Raw genomic sequence first — 24598 nt, 5'->3', positions numbered from 1 at the left:
ATTTTTTATGGTTATCATTGCTAATCATATATTACCTTTCATCACTGCAAATTCTTTCCACTTCACTCCTTATCAACTGTTCTTTGCAAAGAATGTGATAGAGAAGGAATGAGATCAACATGAAATACTTAATTGAAGCCATCTTCTTTCACTCTAGCACCTCTCTTTTCTTAAGTTCACCCAGACCTTGATTTTTCCTTTCACTCTCCTATTGTGAATCACCCTCTGAGTTTGAAGGGTATTTTTTTGTTGTTGTTTATACCTTTTCACTTACCATTCCTTATGTTTAGAATGCACTCCCTCCTCCTGGCTCCCTTGCCTTGCTTGTAGTCTCAGTTCAAAATTCTACCTGTACTTATCCTGTATAAATCCTAAAAGGATTAAATTATTGACATGTTGTCTCCACATTTGAATGTGTGATCCGTGAGGAGAGGGACTGTTTTGGGCTGTCTTTTTTTCAACATTTAGCATAGGGTCTGGTACATAATGTAGAAGGTGGGGGAGTAATGTCTTAACTCACACCTGAAATAGATTTGAGTGGGGCAGAGTTGTGCAGAGTTGTCAGTTTTACTCTGTCTTCTAGACTCACAGGAGTCCAGTGGGACAAAAATCAAGATGACTGATGATGGCCTGGGACCCTTGGAGGATCTTGGCATCTGACCAAGCACCCAGTTCAGCTGTCTCCATGGCCATTTGAACAGATTGTTCTCATTTACCCATTCCCCCAGGACAGGTATCCCTCTACTCACAGACTGCTTGAAGATTGGTCACTTACTCTCAACTTGATTTAGTCTGTTTGCTGAGACAATTTTACCAGGATATTTCTTCAGCATGTGCTTCTTGAAGCTTCTGACAGGGACACATCAAAAGTGGATGAGCAATCCTGAAAAAGGCTCAGTAAGCCAAACTTCAAATGTGCTAGTGTTCTCTAAAGTCCTTACCATATACTCATACACACATGTGTATACCTATATACATATACATACCTACAGATACTTATACACACATGCATTTATTTACCCATATGCAAATATCCATCTAAAACAATATTAATATGAGTGACATATAATGTAGAGTTCTCTCCTGATTGAGACTTTGTTTGATTTTGATCAATGATTACTAGTCCTACATTTTTTTCCCTAATAAATTCTATTCCTGATCTTTGTAGTATTTGTATATATCTCTTCTTTCCTATATTTGCTAATTCTTCTAGAAATATATATATATATATATGTAAATTTTTTGGAGGCAATTAGGGTTAAGTGACTTGCCCAGGATCACACAGCCAGAAAGTGTTAAGTGTCTGAGACCAGATTTGAACTCAGGTCCTCCTGATTACACTGGTGCTCTATCCACTATGCTACATAGCTTCCACCTAGCTGCCCCCTAACTCTTCTACTTTAATTCTGCTCCTTAACTTGCTTTGCTATTACTTAATCTTTTCCCACTCATGGATCCTTCCCTTGTTTTCTTTCCCCACCTTTTGCTCCCTCTTCTTCCCCTCACTCTCTCCTTATTTCTTTTTTTTTTCCTTTTCTTTTTGCTGAGGCAATTGGGATTAAATGACTTGCCCAGGGTCACACAGCTAGAAAGTGTATCCACTTGCAACCTAGCTGCCCCCACCCCCCTTATTTCTTTATAGATTTTGGAGAGTGTTATACCTTTCATGGTATTTTGTAGTCTGTCTATTTAACCCATTCCCTATGTGAATAGGTTTTCAGAACAGAGCCCCCCCACACTCCTCCCCAATGCCTCTGTGTCTATTCTTCCTTTGTACCTCATTTGTATAACATAGTTACTATTTTTACCTTTTCCTAGACAGTTTTTCTTTTACAAGTCAGATCATACCAGCTTCATTCTAATCTTTCTTTTGAGCTATCCAATTACTGATGTCAATCTTAAACATATGAAATACATTTCCATGTTAAAAAAAATAAGCAATTTGTCCATATTAAGTTCTTTGAAATTAATTTTTAATATTGGCTCTCATAAGTTAAATTTTCTATTAAGTTCAGATTTGGTTGAGAGCAAGTCCTAAAAATCTGAAAGTTCATTGAATGTGCATTAAAAAAAATTCAGTATTATGGATAATTTTGTTAGATATGATATTTTTGGCAACAGGCCTAGTTCTTTTGACTGCTAGTATATATTATTACAGGACTTATAGTTGCTGATAAGTCCTATACAATTCAAATTGTGGTTGTAGCATATTTGAATTGTTTTCTTTTTTCTTATTTCTTGCAAATTTTTCTCTTTTATCTGTGGGTTTTGAAATCTTGCAGTAATATTTCTTTGTGTTTTCTACAAAGAATCACTTTGAAGTGGTGATCAGTGAATTTTCGCTATTTTTACTTTCCACTGCTATTTTATCATTCCAGGATAATTTTCTTGGATTAATTCTTGCATTATTATGTTGAGGGTTTTTTTTTAATCACAGTTTTCTGGTAGACCAATTATTTTTTTTATATTTTCTTTTCTTGATAGGTTCTTCAAATCTGTTGTTTTTTTTTTTAAGATGTTTTACATAGAATTCTTTTTTTTATCATATTTTGTTTTGTTATTTCTTGGTCTCTAAAGTTTCACTGAATTCTTACTCAATTCTAATTTTCAAAGAACGATTTTCTTCTTTAAGACTTTGTTTCTCCTTTTCTAGTTGTTTAACTTTCTCTCTTCTCCCTTTCCCTATAATCTCTTTGTTTTTCTTGAATTTATTTTTTTTTTAGTGTTAGTTTTTCCTCAATCTTGCTCATTAGAATTTTAGTCTTTTGAGTTCTTTTATAAATTCTCTCTGGGTAGGTAACCATTTAACATTATTCTTTGAGGAAGAAGAGGCTTTTTTTTTACTTTGCTTTCTTCCTCTTCAGATGAACCCTGGTCTTCTCTATTCCCATAGTAAGTTGCTATAGTTGGTACAAGATTATATGATGATCAATTCTGATGGATGTGCCTCTCTTAAATAATGAGATGATTCAAGCCAATTCCAATTGTTCAGTAATGAAGAGAATCACCTACACCCAGAGAGAGAACTAGAACTGAATGTGATTCACAACATAGCATTTTCACTCTTTTTGTTGTTGTTTGCTTGCATTTTATTTTGGTTCTTTCTCTCTCTTTTTTACTGGTTTGATTTGATTTTTCTTGTGCAGAATATATATGTATGCATATATTGGATTTAACATGTATTTCTTCCATGTTTCTACCATATATTGGACTACTTGCCATCTAGGGGGGAGAGTGTGGGGGAAGAGAGGCAATATTGGAATAAAAGGTTTTGCAAGGGCTAATGTTGAAGAATTGTCCATGTATATGTTTTGAAAAACAAAAAGCTTTAATTAAAAAAAAGTTTCTATTGTTGGATTCTTTCTTCTTTGTCAATTCATTTTTTAAAATGAAAAGTATTAGTATAAGCTCCTCTAATTGTGGTGTGAAGAGAGGATGGTGTCTCTAGCTTCACTTCAGTTGTCTCTTTTGACCTGGAACCCCAAACCAAAATCTCCAGCCCCCTTCAGGTGCCATGGTCAAGGTGTTCCTAACCTACTGTCTCTGCACTTACCAGGTGTTCTGGTTTCTTCTTGCCCAGGGCCCTCTCTGCAGTACAGGTGGGCCTAGAGTTCCTAATTAGATGAGTTTCTCTCAATCTTCCCAGATTTAGACCCTGGACTCTACAAACAGTTGAAGAGGTGAAAGTTTTTGTTCCTGCCAAGATTTCAGCCAAATCCAATTAGTCCCAAGGCTCCCTACTTGATTTTTCTGCAGAGCTATCCTGGAGTTATTTGCTCCTTGCATTGATTAATCCCTGACCTGAGGTCTTTCTTTGGATCTTCTTGGATTGTACCAGGAGAATCCTTTTTCTGCCCAAATCTTCTTCTTCTTTTTTTTTCTCACTAGTTTATGTCTACCCTGAGATGCAAATTTGTTCTGTTTGTGGGGGAAATCTGGAGAGCTTGCAATTTACTGATCTATTACCATCTTCCTAGAATCCTTTCACATAATAAATTCTTAATAAGTGATGGTTGATTTATTGATTCTTTCTTTAAGATATAATTCAGGTGTCATAAATCAGGCTTAATTTATTGTTTCACTGATTCTTCAGACTTATGAAAGTAATAGAGAAAATGCTAACAATGTAAATTCAACTGAAAAATGTGTTATGTATACTTTTCCCCCCTGGATAGATGATTATTAAACATAATACTGGTTATTGTCATCATCTTTCCCTCCCTACTAAAGTTCCCTAGAGGTCCTGTTCTTTAGGGATCATCTCTAGTTAGAATATTGTGGTCAACCACCTTCCCTAGGCTGATCACAACACTAGTAATTTTTTGTTCTGAAGTAATGGTTAGAACACCATCTATGTATTATACCCCTGGGTCATCCTCATCAGAGCTTTCTGAGATTTCTGGGCTCCCCAAGAAGAGATCTGGAAGTTTTAGGAGGTCCTAAAACATCTTTGTAAAGAATGTTAGAAGGTTTCTGGTTTGTTTATCTTAGTTAACATTGGCTTCCCTGGAAAGATCACTCATCAAGTGCCTACAGGTTTCTGGCTACCATATAGAGACATCTACATGATACACTGAACAGAGTCAGGAAGATTGAATCCAAGTCCTACCTACTAACTATGTGACTACACATGGTTTTTAGTCTTTCTCTCAGAGTCAATTTCCTCATTTGTAAAATAGGCATAATTAAATAATAGCATGTACCTTACAACATTGTAAGGATCAAATGAGCTTTGCAAATTTTAAAAAATCTACACAAATGCTAGCTTCTACTTGGCTAGATGTGTTTATTCTTATTTCTCTTTGGATTTCTCTATCATTATTGTATCTGGCTTCCTTTTTAGTTCATTGCTTGTGTAGTATATAAAGCTGGCTTAGTCTCCTCTTATGTTGTGACATAAGAATTTCTTCAATGTAGATCTCTTCTTGAAGAAATTCTGGGGGTATAATACTGGCCCCAGCTAAGTTTCAATTCCTTTCCTTCAAGACTGGCTCACAGACCCACCATTCCCAATTCCTCTCTCAGATGATCTACTTTTTTTCCTCAAAGATGTACAGAATTATTAATGGGGTAGTGGTGCACTGGATCTACTGCTCATTGTAGTAGCAAAGAAAATCCCAAATTGACACACAAAGCAGGCATTTTATTATTTTCATCCCCATCTGAAATAAAGTTTCATGTGGAAGACTTACCAAGTGAGTACATTCTCCAGGGTAAAGATTTTATTTTATGAATCTTCTCTTTGTTCGCTGGATTCAAGCCATAGTTGTCCTATCTCTAGTATATATTTTCTTTTTCTGGAGGTTTCAAGAGTAAAAGAAGACTGGACCAACTGTCTACCTCACTATACTATCATTCAAATTGACCTAAATATCCAATCATTTTATACTTTTCTGATGACAGTGAAGTGCAGCTGTGGACAGAATTCTGGACCTGAATTTTGGGCAGATTTCAGTTCAAATCTATCCTCTGACATTTACCAGCTGTATGACTTTAGCCAAGTCACTTAACTTCTGCCTGATTCAATTTCCTCTTTAAAATGGGGATTAATAATAACCTACCTCATGGAGTTATTGAGAAGATCAACTAAGACAATATTTGTAAAGTCCCATGAAAATTTTAAAGTGCAAAATAAATGCTTATTTTTATTTTGATAGTTGAGTGATACTGTAAAAAAGGAGCATCAATATAAATGAGTAAATGGAAAAGCCAAGATTTAAAGTAGATGTATATGATTTTTAAATATATCACATATAATATGCATTTATATTGTGTTTATATATAATATGCCTAAAGCATATGCATGTAATATTTATTTACATTATACATGCAATAGCTATATTAAATAGTTATGTATATATGCACATATATATGTGCTTAAAATACAAACCGAAAATTGTGGGAAAAGAATTATAATTGTTGCAGAAAAAAGGGGAAAAATAATCATAACTAAATCTTAGAAAGAGAGGACTTAAGGTTGAAAGATTCCTAAGATCCCTCAGAATCTTAAACTATGAATCATGACCACATAAGAGGAGATCTTATAACTGAATGTGGGAGGTCAAAAAGTTTGATTTATTATCAGGAAATATTTGGTTTGCATGACTATTTTATATACCTATATATTCCAGAACTCATAAAAAATTTCTTGGGTGTACAGGGGTTGATAGTAGAAAAAGTTTAAGAAGCTCTGATCTAATTTAAACATTTTGCAAGATGAAGAAACTGAGAAATAGAAAATGGAATGGCTTTACCAAGGTCATATAGTTAATAACTATTAGACTGAGGCTTTCTTAGCATAAATTTATTATTTACTTTATCAAACTGTGAAATTTCTACCCTTAAACAAAAAGTAAATACTTTCATGTAATAGGGAACAGATGGTTAGTCACTGGGTCTGAATTTAGAAAAGCTAGGTCATGCTCTGGCTCTTCCATTTTTTCCCTTTGTTACTTTAGATGTCACCTAACCTCATGGGACATGATCTGCTTCTTCATTGCAAATTAATTAGCTTGGATTTGATTACTTCTAAGTTTCTCTCCAGCTCTAGAAAATCTATAATGCCATGTTCCCATTCAAACCCTTTTCATGATTATCATTGCCCACAAATTAAAATCCAAACTCTTTAGCTTGATACTCAAAGCCCTTCAGTTTATTACTCAAAGCCTTCCACAATATGATTTTTCCAACTTATTTTCCCTCGGTTTTTATATACATTTTTCTCTAGCCAAACTCATCTTTTCTTTGCTTATTCTGCTTCTTCTAGTCATGATATTGTCCACAAGAATTTGTTTTGAAATTATACTCATCCTGCAAGACTTGATAAAAGTTTCACTTATTTCATAATGTTATTTTCCTCATCTTCCCAACTTCTCCTTATTCCAAAACTCAGCAGTCATCTGTACTTGCAATTACAATGCCTTTCCTTTGCTATACTAGAAAGTACATTCAATATGGAATGAGAAAACTTAGGTCTAAGACTCTGCCCTATCACTTCAGAGCTGTGTGGTCATGAGAAAGGCAATTTATTTCTCCAGGCTGAAATGTGTGGATAATAAGACTTGCAAAAGCTAACTCATAATGTTTTGAGGAGATTATTTGCAAACTGTAAAGAACCACTCAAATGCAAATATATTAGTTATTTATATAATTGTCTTATCCTGTTAGTCTCTTTTGTTCACTCATCTTTACTATGTTGCTATATGGGGCTCTCACTGCTTTGGGAGTTCCTTTCTCCCGACTCTACTTGCTCATTTGTCATGAAATTTCAGCCCCCACTCTCCTTTAGGATTAGAAGGAAGGGAGCTTGGCTTTTCAGATATACAGCCTTCAGACCATAAATTAGAATACACTGAGGATTTCTCTCATATCCCGAAGGCTTTAATCTTAGCTGCATTCATTTTCCTTATAGAAGAGGGTGCTATAGGAGAAAAAAAAAATAGGTGTTAATATGAGAATTTAGCTGTAGAAGACTAATGTTCATTTCAATTCTTTCCCCATTTCCATTCAGGTTCTGTGCTAAATGTTGAGGACCCAAAGATAAAACCTAAATAGTCTCTGTACTAAGGGAAATTACATACTACTGAGGAGGGAGGAGGTTTACACAGAAAAGTAAATTAAAATGCAAGCAAAGTAAATAAAATTATTATTATTCTTAGGAATGTGAGGTGAATAAACACAGAAGGGCTGCTTAGGAAGAATCTCAATAGGAAATGGCAATTGAGCTGAATCTTGAGGGGAGCTCTGTATTTCAAACAGAGGACATAGGGAGGGAGAGTCTTTCAGAGATGGAGGACACCTTCTAGAGATATGGAGACAACTTTCTATTATGAGCAAAATATTTTTCTAGGCACTTGAATAGACAAGAGTTTGAATAAGCCATAAATACTATCCCAAAGTAGATTTGCTCAGAGATGAGCAATATGGTACTTGGTTTTCATATAATAATATTATTTATTAATAATAAAATTCATTAATATATGATAAAATAAAACATCTGCTTGGATGCATGATCTACTTAAATCGAAGCTATTTAAATATTAAAATTGGGTACATTTACATAATATTTTAGATGGATTTGACTATGCATATGTTACTCACTCATGTATAGAATTGTTTAATTCTGTATTTGAAATCTTGCCTGTGGAGTGAAGTGACAAAAATCCAGCAATGGATATAAGATTATTTGTGTTCAAGTTTTGCCTTGACTACTGCTACTATCACTACTACTAATATCATTACTATTCTTAACTATATTTTTTAGTGCTTTCAGCATGCCAGGCACTATACTAAGGACTTTTCAAATTTCCTCTCATTTTATTACACATCCACACCCATCATGTGCATTTAGTGTGTATATTTGTGTGTGTGTGTGTGTGTGTGTATACACACATATACATACATACATAACTACATACATATTAATGATCAACCTTGTGACCATGAACAAGTTCCTTAACTTCTAAATGCTGTAGGCAATAGTGTAAGATAATAAAGGATAGGAAAAAATATTGATTTTCATTGGACTAATGAAACTATAGGTCTAAATTGCTTCCCCCTCCTTAACTTTTCCCTCTCTTGAATATTAGACATGCTAGCACCTCTGTTCAACTGAACCTTGCCATCTCTTAAGTAACAAATATTAAACATAAATATTAGAAATTTGCATTTTTCTTTATTAAAGTATGTATTTAATAAAACATAAAAAGTGAGTTATGTATATGCATAGAATAATAGATAATGGGGTCAATGGGACCTGTTTTATCCTGTGACATTTGTGATATTATAAATATTTGTAAATAAAACATTATATATCTATGCAACTAGGTGGTGAAGTGGATAGAACACTATATCTGGGGTCAGGAAGACCTGAATTTAAAGCCAGCCTCAGATACTTATGAGCTGTGTCATCCTAGGTGAGTCACTTAACTTTATTTGCTTCAGTTTCCTCATTTGTAAAATGATCTGGAGAAGAAAATGATAAACAATTTCAGTATCTTTGCTAAGAAAACTCCAAATAGGATCACAAAGAGTCAGACATTACTGAAAAACAACAACCACCTAAATATATACAATATAAGTTGTATATGTATCCATATATATTTATTATACATATTTGGGTAACATGTATATACATATATAAGATACTGTGTCTTATACAATTAGTACTACTTATGGGTATAGGGATTATATGGATATTTTGGATTTATGTATGTGTATATGGATATATATATATAAATATAAAACATTTGTATAAGATGAATACATATATGTATACACATATCTATATATGTACACATATAAGTTATATATTATATATTATACATGTGCATCTAGGATTATATATATTTACATATATATGTATGTATATATATATATATATATATATATATATATATATATATATATATAGGTATATATTGTGTTTTTCTGTGCTATATGTTGGTTACCTATCTATACGTTTGGCACATGCATATTTTATATATACAAACACATTATATATACATAATATGTACACAGTGCTATGCATACACAGAACATTTGTATATCTATGTGTTGTATACACACAATTCATACTCATGTGTCTGTTTTATGGGTGCATAATACAGACACATAAACAATTACATGCATGTGTATAGCCTGTAGGTAAAATTCATTTGCATAATCATTGCCGAAGAATAATTATTTACCCACATAAGGAACTGAGTTGGTTAGAGCATTGGAAAAGAGAGGTCCAATTTTTGTTTCTCCCACCTTTGTGAGAGAAGATGGACAATTCCAGGTTCTCTTCTAGGAGAAGTCCCTGAAAGGATATTTTGTTAACATATAGGAAGCCTGAGAAAACTAAGTGACCTTATCGATAGAATACTGACTCTGGAGTCAGGAGCTGAAGTCAAATCCAGCCTCAGAAACTTATGAGCTGTATGACCCTGCGCACATTTCCAAAGGAAAATTCCAAATTCTCAACTATTTATGTAACTCTTTTTCTTAGTTGAGCTGAGATATTTGACTCTCAGTAGAAAAAAAAAAAAAACATTTACTACATGTACTGTTTAATATATTCTTATTTGCCTACTTTTTGATTTGTTTGCTCTTGACTTGGAAAAATGAATTTATTTACTCTTCTTTATGTGTGTTTTTTGTGCAACTGGTATTTGATGGGAAGTAAATCTAGCAGAAATGTGTCAATACATATTAAGCAATTAAATATCTGGGGGAAATGGTAAGTACAATATATTTTTATTTTTAAAATTTTTTTATTGTAGTGAGTTTATTTATTTTTAATACACATTGCTTTATTAATCATGTTGGAGGAAAAAATCACAGCAAAAGGGAAAAAAAAAACATGGGAAAGATAACAAAACAGAAAAAATAAGTGAACATAGCATATGTTGATTTACATTCAGTCTCCTTAGATTTTTTTTCTGGATGCAGATGACATTTTTTGTCCAAAATCTATTGGGATTGCTTTGGACCACTGAGCCACTGAGAAGAATCAATTCTTTCATAGTTGATCATAGCACAATCTTACTGTTAATGTGCACAATATATTCCTGGTTCTGCTTGTTTCACTCAGCATCAGTTCATGTAAATGTTTCTAGGCCTTTCTAAAATTAGCTTGCTCATAATTTTCATGGAACAATGATATTCCAATACCTTTATATACCACAGCTTGTTCAGCCATTCCTCAATCGATGGGCATTTACTCCTTTTCCAATTCTTTGTTATTATAAAAAGAGCTGCTATAAATATTTTTGCACATGTGGGTCCTTTTTTCTCCTTAATGATTTCTTTGGGATACAGATCCGGTAATGATACTTTTGGATCAAAACATATGTACAGTTTTATAGCCCTTTGGGCACTATTCCAGATTGTTCTCCAGAACGGTAGGATCATTTCACAACTCCATCAACAATGCATTATTGTCTCAGTTTTCCCACATCTTATCCAACAATTATCATTATCTTTTCCTATCATGTTAGCCAATCTAAGAGGTGTGAGGTGAGTATAACATGTTGTTAAGTTCAATTTACATTATTAATATTTTTTCATCACTTTTTTCAGGCTACAATCTAGACTCTAGATAATCAGTAAAATAGTTTGTGATTTGTGCTGTTTGCTTATTTCTACTCTAACATAGTAGAATTTTAAAAAGATGATTGTATATGAAACTGAAAATCTATTATGTCAAACTTATTCTCCCTTTATAAACATATAATAAAGTTATCATGTAGATTTCTCTTCCCCCCCCCTTTATTTTTCTTTCTTTCCCTCCCCCATCCTGGAAATGTCTACCATTACACACAATCATGTATGTGTGTTATGTATATATGTAAAATTATTTTATACATCTGTTTTTCAGTTTTTTCTCTGCATGCAGATTGTGTATTCATTCAAATGTCCTTTATATTTAATTTGGATACTTATAATAGTCAAATGACTTGTTCACTCAAAGTTATTCTTAAAATAATATTGCTATTACTCTATACAATGTTCTCTTGGTTCTGCTCATTTTGCTCTTCATTATTTTGTGCAAGTTTATAGAATCCTTTTACCCAAAGACTAAGAGAGACTAAGGGGAGGATAATTGAATGTAACATCCTACTCCAAATAAATTCTATAATCTCCTTTATTTAGCTTGTATGATGCATTCAGATACTTTGCTTTATTTACCCTTGTCTGTTTCTTTTCTAACAAACTTCAGTTCCCATTTGTTTACATTCATATAAAACTTCACAGCCCTTTACATCTGCAGATCACATAATATAAGTCTGTTGCTTGGATAGATCCATTTGCCTGGTTTGCAATTGATGATTTGTTTTTCTTTTACCAATAGCCTCCCATTTTTCCAAGTTAGGCAGTGAAATAGGACTTTTATATTTTGTATTCTTCTTTTATGATGAATATGACGTTAAATTAATTGGCATATTACCTATTGGTAATCCTGCAGTTTGAACAAATGCATTGGAGGCTTCTTCATTTTTCTTTCTCAAAATCCCAGATATTAATACTATTTTATTTTTTGTCTTACTCCTCTTGTCATTTAAAATTTCTTGGAGCACTTAGATAGTTCAGTGGATCTCAAAGTGCTGGCCCCAGAGTCAAAAGGATCTGAGTCAAAATCTGCCCTCACACACTTAATACTTATATTTATTATTATTATACTTAATAGTACCCCCAAATTTGCCTTGCAAAACAAAACAAAAGCAAAAATACCTTCTAAAATTATATAATTGTAATTATTGTGTATATTTATCTACTTTATCTACTATCTAAATATATGATATAGATGCTTGTACAATTCATTGAATTCTCTATTTCCCTTTTTCCTTGGTTATCTTTGACTCACATTATATCTTAATAGGCTCAAAAGTTTTAGAATTTTAAAGGAACTTAAAGATATTTAGTTTAACTCCTTCCTTTTAAAGATGAGGAAACTGAAGCCCAGGCAAGTTTAATGATGTGCCTAAAGTCATACAAAATATTAGTATCAGTGTTGAGATTTTAACTTATTTCTATTTATAAACTCAATTCTTTTTTTCAGCACAAGGTTGTCTTTGGCTTTTTGAGTCACAGTATCATCAGATTTAGCAAAGGCTTGAATGAAAATTTAAACTCATAGACATGCTTCAAAGGATCCTGAAAATTAATGCTTATGTTTGGCAGACTTTTACTTAGAGTGTGGACAGACAGATGAGACCAGCCATGTGGAGAAGAAAACAATAATTGGCAAAGGAATTGGAGCTCAACCATTTTTTTTTTTCTCCTACTGTTTTTAATAATGCACAACATTAGACTACTTGTAGTCTTTCTAATTGGAGTAGCCTTTATCTTCTTATGAGGAGGAAAATAGTTTTCTTTAATGAAGGAGATGGAAAAATAGCACTAAATGCTAGTATATAGTCAATAGAAGAGTAGATTTTGTACTTTAATTGCAATTTTCCTATGCTATAACCCTAAAAAAGACATACAAGAATGAACTGTTACTTGGTTAACTTGGACATTGGCCAATTGTTGAAGACAAAGAATTTTTTTTTTCTTTAAGACTGATAGTGAAACAAATGAAGGATGATTTTATGCTTAAGTAGCAGAGGCAATATAAATTCAGATGAGTTTAGCATAAAGAAGAAAAGATGTTTGAAAGTCCTGAGGTATATAACAGATGGCATTTAACTGAATTCGATGTTGACATTTGATGCAAAAAAAATTTTTAAGATATTATTGACAGGTGGAAATTTTATCACAGAAGATTAATGAAAAATATAGAACTACGTGAATTAGAGGATATGGAACAGAAGATATACTAGGAGGACATTTTAAGATGTGACTTTTATCTTTATTTGACTTGTTTCCATACCATCTGGAATGTATTCTCTAACAATTGTAAAACAGAGAAATCAATAAGATGCTCATCATGTGAACTGGCTATTTCTATCTATTATCTACTTTTTTTGCACAGACTGTTAAAAGTCAATACACAATGGAAATAGCAAAGTCACTAAGCTACCATGATTTTATGTCATTCAGTTCCTGAGAGTTAATATCAGTATCTTAAAAGTTCCCTTTAAATGAATTGGCTGGATATTTTATAAATCAAGGATGTATTTAAAATCCTTCCCAGTAGATTATTTTCTATTTATCAATTGGTAATCTGATTTTCAATGTTAATAAAATATTTAACAACTCTATATATTTTTCTATTATCAGTGAAGAAGATACTTTATTAATCCTATGTTACTAATTTAACTCAATTTGATATAGCAGATTGTAAAGACAGAATAAACAGCTAAATCATCTTTCACTATAGGAACTGCACCTCATATTTTTAGACGATCTATATATTGACTCTGTCCTTTACATTGCCTCTCCTTTGTTATTTATAGAAAATATATTCTTTATTTACTGTTTCTATTTCCCAATTATTCATTCTACATCCATTCATCTACACTCTGGCTTCTAACATCCATTAACTTACCTAAAATGATTCTCTTCAATGACATTAAGGATCTCTTAATTGTTAAAGTCAATATTCTTTTTTTAATCCCAATCTTCCTTGATTTTTCTGCATCATTTGATGTTATTGATCACCATTTTCTTATGTGAATAATTACAGTAACATAATACTTTGGCTTACAATGTGCTTTCTTTATATAACCCTTGTGAAGTAGAGTGCAAATATAGCTAGGCATATTGTGACTTGTTTGTGAGTGTCAGATCCAGATATGAAGCTTGATTTGCTTGCTTTTTTTGGATTTACCAACCAATAACTCATGAATATAATTTCCTTCTTTACCTCCTATAACATTATAGTCTCCTTTTTATTTTGTTTATATTCTCTTCTGCTGATTTGTTATTTCCCCCTAATTCCCAAGGAAGAGTGTTGTGCATTCCCAGTTGCCTCCTTTCATTTCAATATTCACTTCCTTGTTGATTATGTACACTTCCATAGATTTGGCTCTCATGCTTTGAAAGTTGATTCAAAAATGTCTACCTCTTAACCAAGATCTCTGCCCTTTTCTTCAGAACTACATCTATATCTGCCTACTGGACACCTTCATCTGGGTCTCCCAATAGCACATTAGACTCAACATATCTAAATTTGAACTCATCTTCTTTAAAATTTTAGTCTTTGTCTCCCCCCCCATCCCTTTGATAGTACTGTCAAACTTTATTAATCTTTGACATGCCTATATACAATAATTGTTAATTAATATTAGCATTAAAAGTTGTTAAATCTTGTCAATCCAAACTTTACATTATCCCTATCTGTCCTCTTCTTTCTATATAGACTGCCACCATTCTGATTGAAGCTCTCTAGATGCTTTTGTTAGTTGTCTCATTGGCATCCCTGCCTCCATTTCCCTTTTCCAATCATCTGTGATGATTTATGGATTTAGAACTAAGAGATCCTTAAAATTCACCCAGTTCAATTTCCTCATTTTTAGAAAGGAATGAAATGAGGTCCAGAAAGTGAAGGCCAAGGCCTCATGGGAATTAAGCAATTTCATAAATCAATAAACATTTATTAAGAATCTACCATGTGTTAGATCCTAAAAGCAAGGATTCCAATCATTTTCATCTAGTTCTAAATCCAACATTTTTTCAGTTGAACAAGGTTCATTCTTCACTTAAGCCCCAAATAATCTTAATATAACATTAGCTCACTCTTTAGACTTAACACACTTTTCTGACTAATACCACTATGGTAAAAGTGGAAAATATTCTGAATATTTTTCTCATGCTTCCATTAAATAAGCTTATTTTTTTGATAAATGTTAGATAATCTATAAGTCTTTTATTTACTTATATTCTTGTGCCTGACTTACTTGAACCACATCTAGCCTAGAACATTTGGCATTAGTTGAACTGAAAATCTCGCAAGATTTATTTTGTGGTTGAAATATTAAGGAAGAGGAACCCTTGAAAATCTTGTGCTCTTCTTTATTAGAGAGCTTTGAATCCTGTGTCTACTGTGCTTCTGTTATTATAATTCAACTAATATCAATGAGACAAGGAGGGTGACAGCACTGACCTTTTATAGGATTATAAAATAAAATGTCCATGAGCCTTCTGGTGAGCTTTCAGAAACTGGACATAAATGAACATGCTTTGGGTCTTAAAGAACTATAACCTGAAGATAGTCAGTATTGAAAATGTCATTTGTTGAAGCTGAATGATTTTGGGGGTGATTATAATCTTTTGGTTAGCTAATTGTGGTCAGCCTGGGCCTTCCTTAAAAATATTAATTTAGAAATTGCATCTTCTATTCACTCAACTGCTAAAGCCATTCACAATTTTCTGAACTGCATAAAAACTCATATCTTTAAATAAGAAGAGAGTCAAACTCTATATATCTGTTGATTAAAAAGGAGGTACACCAGTCTAGCTGGTCCTTGCTGTAAGGTTCTCCAAAGCTTACCAACTTGATTCAAATTGTCATATAACCTTCAGTCACATCTAAGAACCACTAGCTTTACCATCCATTATTCACTTGTACTTTTTTATGTGTTATCTCCCCCAGTCTGAATATGAGCTCTCTAATGTAGGGATTGTCAAGGTTTTAATTGTGGAATAGTGGTTGGTTTCTATTTGTTTCCTTTCTAGAATCGACATAATGTGCTTAATAAAACAAAAACAGAAACAATAAAGTCGTGTCCAGCTGAGTACACGCTGTGTCTTTAATTAATAACTGATCCATACTTTGTTGAATGTTACATGCACTATAGCTGAGGCATTGTGTTCAGTTTGAGGCATCACATTTTAAAAAGAAAATAAATAACCTGGAAAATAACCAAAAGAGAGAAACCAGGATGTTTTAGAATCACAGGAGGATGTGCTTAGGAATGAAGGATATTTCACCCATAGACTATTTCTTTCAAGTTTTTGAAGAATTTTCTTGTGGTAGGTTTATTCTTCTTGACCTCAAGGGCAGAACTAGGGACAATTAATGGAAATTACAATAGGGCAGATTAGGTTTGACTGAAGTAGGAGGATAGGGGAAAGGACAAAGCTTGTTTTTAGTTCCTATTATGTGATTGGTACTGTGCTAGGTACTTTAATGACTCTGAGATATAAATATTGTCAACCTTTTCCAGAGTTCATTCACAGTATTAGATTGTATGTTTTTATTTCTCTTAAAGCAGGTTTGCATGCATACAGATCTCCAGTTGGAACTGAGTTCATCAAAAAATTGGATGAGGGGGATTATAAAGTAATAAAGCAAGGAAATGCCTTTGATTCAGGATTTCTGGTCTGTTCTCAGCCAAAATTAGTCCATAATGTAAGGAAGTGCCCATAGACTAAAGATGCATGTGACACTTTAATCTGGCCTTTTGATTACTGACATAGCAGAGGAATTTCAGGTTTACTCAGAGAGTCGCAGAGTGGGTTGTTGGCATATCAGTTCCAGAAAGGCTCAAATCTTCTTCTCTGATTAGCTAGTCAAAGTTTTTGACTTTCTTCAGGTGATGAGAGGCTCAAGCTGGCTTCATAGTATATTAGTATTATTCCCTTTTCATTCTAAGAAACTTCAAAGATAACTTAAAAAATAAGTCTCCCTCATTGGAGACCTTTATGGATAACCACTGGGTATGTTGTACAAAATTGTGGTATTTTGAGTGTCAGACTAAGGAAAAGGGACCCCAACAAAATATCCTTAGAACAAAACACTAAAAATTCATTTGGAGGAAAGAGGTCAGATTAGAATTAATTTCGAGTAGGAGAATTTGGAAGATCAACCCCAAATACCAAATCAGACATTCTAAAGTAGCTTTTCTCTCTACCTGTAACAACAGGCAATTCTCATTTCTTTCTATAATCCCTTGAAAGTAGCCATCCATTTCATCATACTAAGACCATAAATAATCTCATAAATAAATTTTACAAAAATATCAATTATTTACTTATCTAGGGTAGTGAAGCATTGTATAGTATTATTTTAAGTACCAATGATAGAGATAAAGTCATTTATGAGAAATGAATAGGAAATATCTACCATTTTTCATGGAGTCTGGTAAAGATTAGTCAGTGTTAACTCTGTTCAGAAGAACAAAAGAGTTATAGGGTAAAGTTAAGGTGAAAACTATGGAATAAGATAATGAATATATTATGTTAGGATAAATACTCATAATAGAATAGGTTATAGTCCTTGGTTTACAATCTTGCCACCTAGTAGTATTATTTCTTCCACATCATGGGGAGAAGGGGAGGGATTGGGGCACACTGAATTTTTTCTTTTTCTTTTATGGGATGTTTCCAGTACCTTATTGTAAAACTTCCATTAAGTATTTGGTCATAAGCTCTTTGTTGTCTGCTGGCCTTTGCATGTCATCTGTGGCTTCTACAGTTGTCTCCTCCCCTCCTCCCTCATTCCCATTTAATTTCTTATGCTGGCCCATGTCAACATATCCAAACCGTTGATTGAAAAAGTCATATTGCGGAAGGGATAATTGTATTGCTACAGAGACAAAGCACTTAGACAGATGCTTTGTCAGAGCTCACCAATTGTTGATATGTTTGGAATTTGGCTTCATGGGATTGAATTTTTTGGAAGCTGAAAGCCACTATTTTTGATCCTACTACATGAGAGGAAACAGAATCATTTAAATGAGACACCTACTTTTTTGGATGTAGATACTTTTGCCTCTGCCCTTTCTCCATATTTTATAAGCTTGATTTTAGTGACAATGCTTAGTAAATGCTTAGTCATGCTTAGTAAAATTGTAGAATGTCTAGAAGAAACAATGAATTCCCCATTTATATTTCTATTTGGTAGACTATGTTTTGTTTCTTTGGAGGATCAAACTCAAGAGAAGCTCAGATCTTTGCAGCCAGCAGCTCAAATTACTTTCTATGGTTTCTTTCTATGCAAAAGAAGACTTGCATTCTTTTTTCAGTATATTTTCATTACCATCATTCTTTCCCCATGTCTTTATATAAAAGATTTAGTTGTCACTAAATCCTTGTCTGATAGGAATTGATGCTGCTATGGTACAGGCATGGTACAGATTTGGGGAGAAGTTTAACCATTTTTTGTAGCATAGACTTTGTTTGAGGAAACCTATAGATCCCTTCACAGAATAATGCTTTTAAATGCAAAAAAAAAAAAAAAATCAGATTACAAAGGAATCGTTATAGTTAAATGAAATTATCAAAATAAAAACTTAAAAAAAAAGCTTAATAATTTCTGCTGTAGGACTTGGGAATCATCCGTGAAGTGTGAAGGGAGAAATGAACAGATGAAGACTCTATTTGAAAATGCAGACAAAAAATGAAATATATTTTAGTAGACATGCCTATAAATGGAGATAATACTTGTATAGGAACTAGTTCTGAAATTTCATTGGTAACGAGAACTCACAATTAAGAAACTTCCTCATACTGTCATAAGATATCTTCTCTATACTTTATAGTGTTAGCTGCTTAGAGCACTGATATCAAACTCAAATAGAAATGGATTATCCTGTTAAATTAAAAGACAGTCTTGGTCCTCAAGGAACTTACACTCTAACGATGGAAGACAACATCTAAATACATATATATATATATATATATATATATATATATATATATACATATATACATACATACACACATACATATATATATATATACATGAGTATCTGTGTGTCTCTGTGTGTACACAAACAAACACAAACAAACAATGTTCAGGATAAATAGGAATCAGGTTGGTAGTTTGCTCCTAAAGGCTTGGTCTGATATTTGTATTATCTAAGAGTCAATAAAATTTAATTGCATGTATTAATGAGTATAAGTTTGTACTAAATATCAACTCTATATTATATAAGTGCTTCAAATATAATATTGTTTCTGGTGTTGCATATTTTCTTTCTCCTTTGAATGGTCCTTTCATTGACCAGTGCATTATTTTGGCAAGATATGACTCAAATCTTAGATTGAGGGTATTGATATATGAAATTTTACCTGTAGTGGTGAGGCTACCACCTGTAGTGGTAATGAATAAACCATTATCATTATTATTTATTGTATTCTGAAATCACAACTTTGAATTGTGAATTACTTATCTAAGCAGTATTTTTGTTAACAATTTTTTTTTTTGCTTTTGTGTTAATAGTTTTTTTTTTTTTTAAAGGCATGGTTGCTTGTAAATTAATTGTTTGGGTGTTAAAGATCAAGCCCCCCACCCCTCCTTTTTTGTTATATTTTCACATGACTTAACCTCTTTCCCTGCCAATTCTCAAATCCTCTGCCCCAAACACAAACACAGTAAAATTAATGGTAATTTCTTTCATAGTCATTTTCAGGATAATTTATTAGTATGAAAAATCATCAGGCTGACCTACCTGAGATAACTACTGCAATCCATGATAACAATTGTATTCCATTAGTAAGTCAGTTATAAGAAGCTGCTCACCATATCTCTTCCTCATATTACTACAACATACCTATTAGATTTTTTTATGCACTGTCCAATTAGAAGTCCTAAACTTAGGAGGTCAATAAGAAAGGACCTTCCAGATAAACAAATTTGTGTTATCTAATCTTAGTTGGGCCTTTTCATTGCAAGATATTCCTCTGATTTTTCACTAATTCTCTATCACACTCCCTACAGTGGCCATTTCAGAGTTTATCTTCTCTCCTCAAATATCTCACACTTTCCTCTGTCTTCTCCACCTTATCAGCAGAAGACCTAGCCTCTCATTTAACTGAGAAAATAGAGGCCATTTATCATAAGTTCCTTTTTCTCTTCAATTCTACATCCCCAAATCTTTTGATATTCACACATACTTTCCTTCTGTGATGAAAAGATGGCCTTTGTCTTTAAGAACAACTCCTCCATATATATCTTGTATTCCATCCCATGCAATGTCCCTTTGCCTCCATGACTGCTCTCTCTTTAATATTTAATCTGTCCCTATCTACCAGCTCTGAGATCTAAGCACCCTCAATCTGTTCTATTTTTTTTTCCTCCTTTCTTAGCAAAATACCTAGAGAATAGGAAGGAGAGAGGACAACTATTTATACTTGTTGCCTCAACTTCTCTTTTCACTCCTCAATCTTTTGCACTCTGTCTTCCAAAATTCTCCATTCAAATAAAACTTTTCTTTGAAAAGTTTTCTTTTAACTGTTAAATACAATTATTTTTTAATACCCACCTTTTATCATCTCTTTAATCAATTGATACTTCTAATTCCTCCCCTCCTCCTAAATACTCTCTCCTCTCTGAATTTTCATAACAGAGTTTTGTGAGTTCTTCCATATCTCACTGTTCTTTCTCAATTTCCTTTTTCTGGATCAGTATCCATTCTCAGCTCCTATAAATGTTGAATGTATTCCCAAGGTTTTCTTCTACACATTCTTGTCTTTCTATACTCTAAGTAGCTTAATCACTTCATCCCTACGGTGATGATTCTTATATCCATATATAACCAATCCTCTTGACTTATCTTACCGATGAACTCCAATGACTCAGGGGAAGATAGTGGCTAATGAATTTGTTCAGTTCTGCCTCACTGCAATAATAGATCATTGATATGTACTTATTGATTGAATGATACCTGGACTAGAATTTTTTATTAATATCAGCAAGAGACCAATGCAACCCCAAACTGCCTTACTATTTTTCCTGCAATTTAAATGAAAAATATCTAAAAATTTTAAAACAATATTAAAAAAAAAGAAAGCAAACTACTGAAGGGACAGGAATTGTATAGGCCTGTTTAGTCCAGCTGATATAGTCTATCCATCTGAGTTTTACCAAAGTATACATCCTTCAGTAAAATGTGAAACATTAGTTACACCTCTCTTTTACTTTTATTGGTGGCAATTGTTGAGCAACATTTGTTGTGTCCTGCTTTCTAGAGCCCCCCCACAGGGGGATTAAATATACCTTTCTAGTGGAGAAGTGATGAGGCGGGACTCCCGAGGATGGTGGAAAAATGTATTCTCTTTATTTCAAGGGCTTTCCCCTTTTTATAATGTAACAAAAACAACACTGAGCATGTGGGACCACATAAACAACTTGCTATGTTTTGTAGTTTGCCACCTGGTATCACTCTTCTACCTGCTATCACTCTGCTTCAATCTCAACACCGGTTGTCACTGCCCCCTGACTTCTAAGGAAGGTGAGAGCCCTTACAGGAGATGGGAAGCTGAACCAGACATTGTTAGCAGGTTCCCTCTGGGCTGAAGGGTCTTATACCTCACCCAGAGTTTCCCCACTGACTGTGACCCTCTACAAATGTTGACCATATAATCAGTCTTTTTAGGACATGTTTTATGCTAAATGTTTCAAAATGGAAAGGAAAATCAGTTCTCTTCTCTAATTATTGGAGTAAGCATCATGAAAATAGGGTAGTCTCACATACTTCTTAGATTGGTTAAGATGTCAGGAAAAGATAACGATGAATATTAAAAGCAATGTGGGAAAACTAGGACACTAATGTGTAATATTCTCTTCTCTAGAATATAATCGTTCTCTGGGAGCAGGTTTCTTGGGGGCTTCTGGAGGCAGCCTTAGTTTCAGTTTTGAGTAATGATCACCTCAAATGCAGCCAGATGCATAAAGTCCAGTCCTTTATTGTCTCTTTCAAAATAGCCCAGTTAGGTTTCTTAAAGGCTTATCTCTCTCCTTGGTTCTAAGAGCTCTTGCTGTTAGTCCTTTGTCTCTTACAGCTTCTGCCTCTAGCTCTCTCTGAATCCAAAGCCTTCAGCCAGCACAAACATGGAAGTTGGAATTAATCTTGACTCCTCCTCCAAGAGTGGGCTTGTGGGCTTCTGACTTGTGAATCTCCCCCACTGAATCCTGGGTCTGAATCTCCTGAAGTCACTAGTTGATTTGTAGGAGCTCCTTATATATGATCTCTTAAAGGTGTAAACTCTAAAAAGGTGTGAGAGGTAAGAACTCTAATGTGTGAGCTAATGTGTGAACTCTCTTAAAGGTATGAACTCCAAAGGTGTGAACCAAGTACATAAGCATTGTTTTTATCAATTCTAGTGACCTAGCACCCTGTTTCAAGTTCTGGCCCATGATATTAATGCATTATTAGTGAAGTTATGAACTGATCTAACCATTCTAGAGAACAATATGGAACTATGTCCAAAGTGTTATCGAACTGTGCATATCATTTGATTCTGTAGTGTTTCTACTAGGCTTATATTCCAAGGAGATTATAAAAAAGGGATAAGGACCCACATGTGCAAAAATGTTTGTAGCAGTCCTTTTTTGTGGTGGTAAAGACATGGAAACTGAGTGGATTCCCATCAATTGAAGAATGGCTGAATAAGTTATGGTATATGAATGTTATGGAATATTATTGTCCAATAAGAAATGATTAGCAAGATGATTTCAGAAAGGCCTGGAGAGACTTACATTAGTTGATAAGTGAAGTGAGTAGGACCAAGACAACATTGTACATGGTAACAACAAGATTATGCAATGATAAATTTTGATAGATGTGGCTCTTTTCAACAATGAGATGATTCAGGCCAGTTCCAATGGTCTTGTGATAAAGAGAGCCATCTACACCCAGAAAGAGGACTGTGAAACTGTATATCATTACACAGTATTTTCACCTTTTTTGTTGTTGTTTGCTTGCATTTTGTTTTCTTTCTCATTTCCTTCCTTTTTTATCTTATTTTTCTTGTACAGCATGATAATTGTGGAAATATGTAGAGAAGAATTGCATGTGTTTAACAAACATTGGATTACTTGCTGTCTGAGGAAAGGGGTGGGAGGAAAGGAGGGAGAAAAAAAATTGGAACACAAGTTTTTGCAAGAATAAATGTTGAAAACTATCTATGTAAATGTTTTGAAAATAAAAAGTTAAAAAAATTTAAAATAAGCAAATAGTGTAGTCTCGTATAAGCTTCCTATATTGCTAATGGGTCTGATTGGTCATGCTTCAATCAATAATATTTGTGGAGGAGGAAAAGGCAAGGAATAATAAATTACTGAGCATCTACTATATGCAAGATATTATATGCTAAGCACTTCATGAATATTATCTCATTTGGTCCTCACAACAACAAAATTAGGTAGGTGATATTATCCTCTCTAACTGGGGCAGAGATTAAGTGACTTGTCAAGATCATACAACTAGATGTCTGAGATGATATTTGAACCCGAGTTCTCTTGATTCTAAGTCCAGTGCTCTATCCGCTGCTACCTAGCTGTCTATGTTAAGGAATACATAGAGTGAGAACTAGGTAAAATAGGTGGTGCATTGAATAAGGTGCAGGGACTAGAGTCAGGAAGACATCTTCCAAGTTCATTTCAAATCCAGCATCAGATACTTAGTACCTGTATAATCTCTGAGCAAATCACTTAATTGTGACTCAGTTTCCTCATCTGACAAATGAAATGGAGAAGAAAATGGCAAACCATTCCAGTATCTTTGCCAAAAAAAAAAAAAAAAAAAAAAAAACCTAAATGGAGACACAAAGAGTTAGACATAACTTAAATGATTGACCAACACCAACAAAAATGTGAAGAACAATATCTCATTGCAGAATAAGTCCTAGATTCAAAGTTAGAAGGTCTAGGTCCAACTCTTGACTTTGCTACTTATCACTTGTCTCACTTAGACCAATTCATTTAACTTTTCTGGCCCCCAGTTTCTTAATCTGTGAAAAAGATGGTCTTGGGCTTTTTGACCTTTAATTTAATTAATTTCTCTTTTAATCTCAAATCTATGGTACTATGATTGAAATATGAAAGTTACAGTAATAATATCTCTTTGACAGAAGAAACCCTGTAACAATCTTGTGTTCATAGCGCAGGGAGGGAGGGGGAAAGGATAAACATTATTATAGTACCCAAAATGTGTTAGGCACTGTGTTAAGCACCATAGCATATACTATTTTCATAACAGTTCATACTTGTATGATAATGAATGTTTTTTTTTGTTTGAACAAATTATGTAAAAAAAACTTGAACTTTATTTGGGGAAAACATTGAAGGATTTTAGAAGGTTTAAAAAAGAAATAAATTCTGCTCATATTTTTCTCATTTTAATTGTTACTAAGGTGGTTTCACATTTATAGAACTTTTCCAAGGAGATATATGTATACATTATTAAATAGGTCATTTCATTGTCCCTTGTACCTATGTAATTCC

The sequence above is a fragment of the Sarcophilus harrisii genome, chromosome 1 (genome assembly GCF_902635505.1).
Source record: "Sarcophilus harrisii chromosome 1, mSarHar1.11, whole genome shotgun sequence".
Lineage (NCBI taxonomy): Eukaryota > Metazoa > Chordata > Mammalia > Dasyuromorphia > Dasyuridae > Sarcophilus > Sarcophilus harrisii.
Note: the sequence above shows the minus strand (reverse complement) of the source record.